Source organism: Pezoporus occidentalis, unplaced genomic scaffold (genome assembly GCF_034315485.1).
Source record: "Pezoporus occidentalis ecotype Australia unplaced genomic scaffold, CSIRO_AGI_Poc_V1 ctg171, whole genome shotgun sequence".
NCBI classification, from domain to species: domain Eukaryota; kingdom Metazoa; phylum Chordata; class Aves; order Psittaciformes; family Psittacidae; genus Pezoporus; species Pezoporus occidentalis.
This window is the reverse complement of record NW_026913543.1, coordinates 1,527,926-1,536,975: the sequence shown is the minus strand read 5'-3', so window position 1 is coordinate 1,536,975 and position 9,050 is coordinate 1,527,926. Positions and strand designations below refer to the sequence as shown.

Sequence of the window (9,050 nt, the reverse complement as noted above, 5' to 3'; positions counted from 1 at the left end):
TAGAGTGGTAGCATCCAGTTAGTTTAGTGAACAGGAGCTACTTCATATCCAGTTTCCTCCTAAAAAGGATGAACCACAAAAATGAGAGATAATCAAGACCCTGTATTTATAGCTCAGTATCAAAATATGATGAGATACTAGGAATTCTCACTATTAGTTTCTTAGAGTAGAAATCCCAGTGTTCGTGGAGATTAAGATAGGTATTGATTTGTCACGGGCCATAAGGTTTCCTGCATGTCTGACTTTTTCTTTAATTCCCCTGGGTTTGACAACATTGACTTAATCTATTTAAGGACGTATGATGAAGGATAAAACATCACCATCTGCTAATGCAAACATTTATAACTTACAAAAAAAACCCCATCAACTTAAGATAATGGGAAAGAGAATGAAATCTTTCATGTACCTGTTTAACATGGTGAAAGAAAAAATAATTCAGAGTTCTTTCAAAGCATGCACAGAATTAGCTGAGGAAGAAGATCAATGGAGAGAGAGCAACTCTTTCGTTACAAACAGATTTTGGTTTTATGATGAAGTGAGACAACCTGGTAAGCAGCAGGATGTAGTGTAGTTAAAAATAAGTGTTTTGGTTAAGATGTCTTTGTCAGTAACTCTGTATTCCACTACTGTCACAGACACAGACAGACACACAAGAGCTGTACGCACAGACACAATGACTCATAGAGCAGTTTGTGTCTTCCTCCACACAGACAATGTACCAGTAGCAGTATTGTGTAGAATGACAGAAAAGTGAATCACTAGACAGCTTGGTTTCATCAGAGATAGGATTCTGAACCTTTGGACTTGTTATTTGGTCCGGTGCAGTTTGAAAATGGGCTGCTTTGATTTATTTTGTGTAATGCAATTCCTGCAAATCCCAATAAACACAGTATTCCCTAGTCTCTGTTGATAGTACCACAATGGCTAGGCAACATCTAATGTAGATTGCTGCAATCATTTAAGAATATGCTTCTGCAGCTGAAATTACTATACTGGAATATATGCATCTTCCACAGCTTTTCAGTGGCTTAGCTTAAGCCCACCTTAAGTGGTCACCTGAGATAAGACCCTGCCCTGTCTCCAACGGGACATGCTAAGCATGGACATACATCCTTCCAGTTGTGGGGCAATAATGTCCTGTCAAAGACACCCCACTCAGAGCTGATGCTGCTGAGATACCTTCACCCTCTTTCCTCTGCCTTGGTGGGAGGGGGGAACCTTGTACAGTGGGCAGTGAGAATAAGCCGGAGGCAGTAACTTCTTAAACTGCTACAGCTATATCTGCCTTGAACATCAGCCCACAGCCTATGTCTCTATTGCAGTTGAAGGCATGATTGCAGGCTGTGTTGACATATCTAACCCTCACTTAAATTAGCTAATTTAGGCACTGATAACTGTAAAGATCTGAGAACTCTGAAACATGGACTCCGGGCACTTGTACAGCCTGAGCTTGAAGCAGTGCTGCTACAGCTACTTGTCATCAGTTATCTTGATTTCCCATTGTCTTGCATAGACTAAAATATGCAGCAAGTAAAGTGCAATTTAACATTACACTTAAGCTAGACTAGTGGCTAAATGGCATGAGAAAGAGTAGTCTGTTAGACTGGTCTAACTGCTACATCAGACTGCACATTTGGATTAAATGTCCTCAGTTTTGTAAACCCAGCATCATTTATACTTTCCGAAGCTTGCTTTCACAACCAAATGCACAAACAAAGCTATGTTGTTCAACTGTAATACTTCTGAAAGCATACTTATGGCTTTCATGGTCCAGCTAATTCAGATCCTGTTCAGAAAGCTATTTTGTGTAGCCTCTGAGTAGCAGGTAGGAATTATTTACACTGATAATCATGATTAACACTGTACTCTTTGCTATGAATAAGTGTGTGTGAAGGTTGACCCATGCTGAGTTTATTGGGCATGCAGTGAAAGAGCACAGTCCCTGTTAAACCACTGATTTTTGAGGCTATTGTATTTAATAAAAGAAAATGTTTTTGTCAGAAGATGTATTGCAACATGTTCCTTTTAGGTCTCCAGTGTAATGATCATTCTATTTTTTCAGCATCTCTCAGTTTACACAGGGCACAGCCTCAAAATCATTGAGGCCAATGGGAGTTTTTCTTTTGATTTCAGTGATGTGGATCAGGCATACGGCAAGCTGCACGGGAGATCCTGGGAAAGGGCAGTGTATCCAAATGAGAGGTTTGTTAATGTAATGTAGACATAAAGCCCAGATTTAAGCGGTTCACTAGCAGGAGCCCGTGGTGTAACTGCAGGAATTCTTGATACCTTTACTTCCTGCACCTCTTAAATACACAACGAAATGGGAAGGAAATCGTTCATGTTAATTAACTGGTTAAAATAAGATTGAAGAAATTTAACATCATCAGGGCTCAGCAGTTATTGAATAGTGCATAGACCTCATGCTGACTCCATGTAAAGAAATTAATTTCAGCTGCAGAAAATAGCCATCTTCTAATTCAGCATGGACTGGGTCCTACTTATACCCAGGGATGGTTAGCAACATTGCAGGGGATTCTCAGGGCATAGCTTGGTGGTGTGTTTGCTTCAGGGAGGAAATTTACTTTAAAGGATAATTTGGGTGATCTTGGTTACAACACAATCTTATAGACATTTTCATCTATATAACATTAGTGGTGCAGTCTGGTCATGGCAGGGGGAGGAGGTGGGAAAGGGGTAGAAATGTCTTTCCAATGCCACTGCATAAGACAACATACAGCATAATCCTCTATATTGAATACACAGATAGAGAAGTATCATTTAACCTGGACAAGTCTGGGGTTTTGTTTGGTGTGGTTTTGCCTGGCCTTTTTTTCTTTTATTGGGACAGAAAGAGAATTTTAACAGAACATTATGTTACACCAGGTAAATATGAACATAAGGTAATGTAAGAACAAGAGCAACCCTTCCCCTACACTTTGAAAGAAAAATAATTGTATGGGTGATTCAATAGCTACAAAGCTGAAGATCTGGTGATAGGCAGGTATGTGGAAAGAAGGAAAGTGGGATCGAGCACATGTGGGCATGCTTCCTTGGGGTAAATCTGAACAAAAGTCCCAGCAAAAGAGGAGAAAAAACTGGCATGGAATTCATAAAGTCACACAATAAAACTACATTTGCGATTCGGAACGGGCTGTCGGCTGGTATAATTCAGTCCTCTGTGGGCTGTGAGAGAGCAGCGCTACCAGATGAGTGTGTTTCTCGCACAGTATATAAAGGGTGCTTTACCCAAATGTTTTTTTAATCAGCCCATTTTTAAACAATGTAAGCTGACAGCAGCCCTTTAATATGCATTACCAAGGCTTTCTGAATTGTGAGTAGAAAGGACGAGTAGATTTCCCTGAATTTAGGAGCATGGTCTGGAATTTCATAGGTGGAGAGAAAAGGCTGCTTTGCTTTGAAGTTTTCTGCTTTATATGCTAAACAGTGCTGTTGACTGATTTACTGCAATTTTGCATTCAGGGGGCGGGGAGAAAGGAAAGCAGTGGCTTTTTGTGGAGTGTGATGAGGAATTATTGACAGATAGGGATACAAGTTCCACTTGCTTGCAAATTTGCGTTCAAACACAACAAGTTAACACAAGTAAGGGCTTGTAACAGTGCAATGCAATCTTTAGTAAGGACCTGCCACATCTGGCAAACTTAAAAGATTACCTGGCTTTCCACAGGGCTTAGGAAAGGCTGTGCTATTAAGGGAAATGCACAGTTTGCACTCACCATAAACATAGTTTTTATTTGACTGGAAATGCTTAGTGTACCACACTCTTTCACTGGTATTAGAAAAGCTCTTTTACCCTATCTTTCTACCAAATGTTTAAGATTCCTGGAATATTTTGTTTCCACTAGAACATTTAAGCAGCCTGATTATGCATCAGTGGCAGGGACGCATCCTCAATAACAAATTCATATGCATGTGGTGAAATGAACTGCAGCATGCGTAGAGTTCCAAGACCAAAAACCTTTATAATAAAGAAAATCCTACTAAGGAAAGACCTACTAAACTGTGTTCTAAACACTTAGGTTAGAAATTACATCTTCCCAGTTTTCTGGAATAAATGTCAGGCTGAATGTGGAAATACTACAGCACGTTGTACAATCTCATGTCAGCGTGTGCAGTCTTAAGCTTGGTAAAAAAAGCGATGATACAAAGCTATGAGCAAGAATTCGACAGAGGTTTTGTTTTAGTGTCTCTGAAAGGAAACTGTCTCCTCTAGGAGAACACTTCTTCCTCGATAACGTATCATTAGTTACTTCTTTACATGCTATGGAAAGGTATTTCTTTGAATCTTTATGTGTGGAAAGAGGCAGAAAAGAGTCTGCTAAATATAGCATAAACATCTGAAGGCACAAACACAGTGCATGCTCGTATGCAAAATGAGTAACAAAGGGAAATATGCCTTATTGCATCAAAATATTGTGCTTTGTTAGTGTGTGTTTATGTTCTGCAATGACACTTATATTAGGAAGGATATGCTTCCTCCTCCTTTGGCAGTAACCAATACGACAAATTTCATTAACTTAATTCCCAAAAGTGGCATTTGCTCATGTATAATCCTGCTTAACTGAACCCTTCTGTGCCTTAGTTTCCTGTCTATCAATTATACTTGTTGGATTCTCAAGCATATTATTAAGTCATTTATATGTTTTTAAAGCACTTGGATATCTCATAAAAATGATTGCATAAAAGTGCATTTATATTAGTGCACCTTAATAAAAACAGATCATGCCAGGCACAGCCAAACTCTTCTTTTTATGTCCCACCATGCAAATCTTCCTGTGTAGCTTGAAGTTTAACTTTCAAAGCTCAGCTGAGTTTATTCAACTGATTACTATCTAATCCACCCACCCATCATCCCACACTCCCTCAAAAAAAAAAGTTAAAATATTGCCCAGAGTGATATTTTTATTTTTAAACTTGAATGTCTAAGCATTCCTCACAGATGTGAGAAAACTCGAGCCTTAATCATTACAGTAAGCCCATGCTATCATTAGTCAGAACACAGTCTTTAGCAAAAGTCTAGATTCTCATGAATAAATTGGCTGGTATCTTCCAGTCAGCACTGCAGAAAGCCACATTTGAATACCTGGCAGTCTTACATCTGGAAATAGTGCCTGTCTCCATGATGCATAGCTGGCTGATCACTCTGGGAAACAGGAGTCACCATCCTCTCCTCCTGCTCCAGCTCCGGTCGTTGCAGCACACTGGACCATTTCCTAACTTTCCAAAATGAAAGCAGGTATTGCATCCAAACAAAAGCCCATTTGCACATGTGCCTGTGCTCACGCAAATGTTTGTGGATTAAAATAATAGACACAGTCAGTCTTTGTGATCCGGCCTGTGTGGAAGCATGGGGGCAGAGGTGCACTGGAGACAGAGGACTCATAGGGGATGCAAGATGGATGTGCCATTTCTTTGTCCACTCTGTACACCCAGGTGACCCTCCTGGCTCTTATTCTTCCTTTTACTGTCATTATCAGCTTCTTACTCTCAGGGTAAAAACATCTGGTTCTTGTTTGACTCACAATTGTCAAAGTCCATGTCCATTTGGGAATTTGCTTCCTCGCCCAGCACTGAAAAGGGGATTCACAAAAGAGATTTCTTTCTGCTTAAAATGCCTGGTCTAGCTTGTCGAAACATCAGTTTTACCAAAAAGCAGGCTTTACTGGCAGTGGAGGAAAGGACTGACTTTATTCCTGATGGAGGTCGCACTAGAATCTGTGGCAGTTTTGCTGTACATGCTTTCTTCCTGCTTTCTGCTGTGTGGTACAGTACTCACATCAAGCTGTTTTGTAGGAAATATTTTATTACATTGAACTGTTTAATTCCCCAGGCTGGTGTAAACAAGTATAACTTGTTGGTACTCAGTCAAGCCATGAATATTTATGCCTGCAGAGTATTTCCTCCATTATTTTTAATCTAACTACATTAATAATTCTAATTAAATATCAGAACCTGACACTATATAGCGAGTCTGACCAATTGCCTTTGCAAAGATATAGACTCAGTCTCTGTCAAGGTCAGGTGCTGTATTGATATAAAGACTACTACTGCGTGATGTGTGCAGTGTTATCATTGTATCCTTCTCTGGTACTATCAGAACAATGTTTGTTGTGCACAGGACAGACCTGCATTATAGTGGCAAGCCACCGTAGCTGGTCAGCAATAAGGAAATCAACAATTTGGGCTGACTTGATCAGGGCATAATTACTTGCCAGGTGATCTTGAAGGGTTCCGGAGACAATTATGGGCTCCTGAGCATCCTCACATCTCTTGAGTTTTATGGGGTTTGAGATCCAAAGACTCTTCTGGGGTTTAGTGTGAGGAAATAGATTCCCAAGAAGATCACCAGATGGAATTCTTTAGGGCAGCACTCAGTGGAAAATCCTACTCACAAAGCCACAGCAAGTACTGCTTAGACAAAACACCTATTTTCATGCACGGATGCATCTGTTAGGTGAGACCATCTTTGGGTCCATAAAAGTCTGATCTATTTTATATGAAAAAGACTCATTTGCACAGTTTGAGGACAAGGAAGTCTCTTTAAAATGATCAATACTTTTTGATTTGTAATAAGATTGACTAGGTTATCATTAGCCTTCAGATACTGCACACATGGGTGCATCAAAAGATTAATCACATCTGATTATATACAATTTTAGGATCAGTTCCAATAAACCCAATTATAGTGTTTCATAACTAATAAGGCATCCTTGAACTCAGCGTACCCCTCTTAGGATGTGGACTTGGATGGTGCTGAGCATGGTAAGATGGGGAACAGCCTCTGTTAAGTCCTGAAGTCTGAGAAAATCAGGCTTCCCATGAGTTAATTATGGGGGATTAATGACCAATATGGAAAATAACAGATGTGGCTAAACAATAAGTTTGCAAGCAGGAATATGACCAATCAATACAAAGCTGTGTTTTGCAGGCGATTATGCACCAAACATGGCAGGAAGAGTCAAAAAAAGGAAAACTCTAAAACTCTTCATACTTAAAAACATATTTAAAATGCTGGGAGTATGCAGAACATCCAGCTAGGAAAAGGGCGTGCTAGAACTGCTGGGAGAACTTCTTGTTATACAAGGTTATACAGGGTTGTTATACAACAAAATGAAGCTCAGGTAACAGAACTGCCTTAAATAGTCACTTTGTTGGCAAAGCATAATTTAAAGTCCATTTTAAATCTGTATACCAGAGTGATTAATCTAAGCTGGAAAGGATGGGAAAAAATAAACACTATGATAAGTAGATATGATATCAGGAGCTGGCTGTGCTTGAAATTTCTCTTGCTTATTGCTGCTAATGCTTGAGACAGACAGGAACTGCAAATAAATAAATACGTTCTGTTAATATTTGCTGAAATTTTTGAACGCATTCCCTCTGGCTCTACTTGTATCTCTTCTGCTTTCTGAGAACATGTGTGTGACTGAGTCAGGGAACAAATGTTTGGAGAAGAAGTTCAAAGTTTCTAAAGCTGCATGCATCAGTATTTGTGTCAGAGAGATCTGTGCACTTTAACCCCGACTCAGAAAACCCATTCCTGTTCAGCATAGCACTAGCAGATCAGGTAGAAGAACCCTGTCTGTGCCAAAGCCAAAAGGTATTTGGATGGAGACAGGACTTCTCCCAGAGGCCTGAAGCTTTTGTGTGTACTTGGGGGGTTTAATTTTCCCCTGAAGTCTAGAAAAGTCCACGGAATCAGTCCCTTTGGAATGTAACGGACTTTGGATGAGGCCCCCAGGCAGCAAACAGACAAGGTTTTATGTGCCTTGGTTTCACTACTGCAAACTCAAGGATTCAAAATTTGTAAGTCAGACCCTGCAGAATTGTGACAGATTATGCTTAAAATTATAATTTTTGGAGATTTTTGTTGTCCTTTTGTATCTCGAACCTATGTGGTTCCTATTTTCCAGCTGTCCTGCTATGAGGGCTAGGTTTGCTTTATATTATACAAGGAAACTGAAAGTCTCAAGAGATCACCTGACTCCTGAAGCATGAGGCTTACCAAAGTCACTACCACAGCGGTTTAAATAAAATGGTGGTGATTTAGCAAAATAACTGCTAACTTTATTTTAAATATCAAATGCTGCAGATTGAGATCATTTGGCAAAAATCTTCTTTTTTTGATGCGAGTTTTCCAAAACACTTTAGTAAATCACATTCAGCTAGCACATCAAAACACGGCAGGAACACTCCAGATGAGTATTTTGCCAAGAAACAAAGAGTTTAATATGAATTTATGTTCATACTTAAGGATATTTTCTGCTCTGAAGCAGGGAGTTGTGATGTGAAAGCTCCTAAATAAGTGTCCGTAGTGTTTCAACATGCAGACTGGTAAATTCTCTGTGTTTTATACCACCTTAGCTTCGCTGTTTACTTGGACTAGCTGAAATATATATCCATGACTGTCTCACGTCTGAGCTCAGTTCTAACGTGTGCCAACCTGTAACACCCTCTTTGTTGCAGTTTTGCCTTCAGAGTAGGACTGGCTTTGTATAGGTAGACTGTATGGCCATCAGAGCAATATCACCTCCCTTTATACAACTTTATCTGATGTGCAAACATCATTTGGGATTTTGTGTCTATTTTTACCCTCAGAACTCCTGATCTGAAGGATGTGATAATGCTTTTTCTAGAAGCCTGATTAAGGAGGCACAAGAACACCCACTTCACCCACAGCCTGCATCATTTCCTTCCCATGCCTTGAGCTTCCACATCACCTACAGCCACCCAAGTTCAAGCTGTCCATCTGCTTCTGTTGTAGAGAATAACCATGGAATGGGCTGCATGTTAGAACTGGATTAGGTGCGGCACATTCACGTGAGAAACTGGAGCATCTTTGGGTCTGTGTTAAGTGCAGATCCAGAGGGGGTAGCTGGAACCTTGGAATAGCCTTGACCATATCCTTGCTGTATCAGGAGGACCAATTGAAAAATCCTTCCAGTCAAACAGATGCATGTTACATTGCATTCAGAAGGTCATGATGTTCCTGATTTAGCTATCTGTTTGTTATAAACTAGACTCAGGCT

General features: G+C 40.0%; 1 long non-coding RNA gene across 1 annotated transcript; it reads left to right on the top strand.

Moving 5' to 3' along the window:
- The first annotated feature begins 2,135 nt into the window (after positions 1-2,135).
- Positions 2,136-8,765, top strand: LOC134161278 (uncharacterized). Its single transcript, XR_009963926.1, has 3 exons — positions 2,136-2,202; positions 2,887-3,004; positions 8,620-8,765. It is a non-coding gene; the product is annotated as an uncharacterized LOC134161278 (long non-coding RNA).
- Positions 8,766-9,050: the final 285 nt, after the last annotated feature.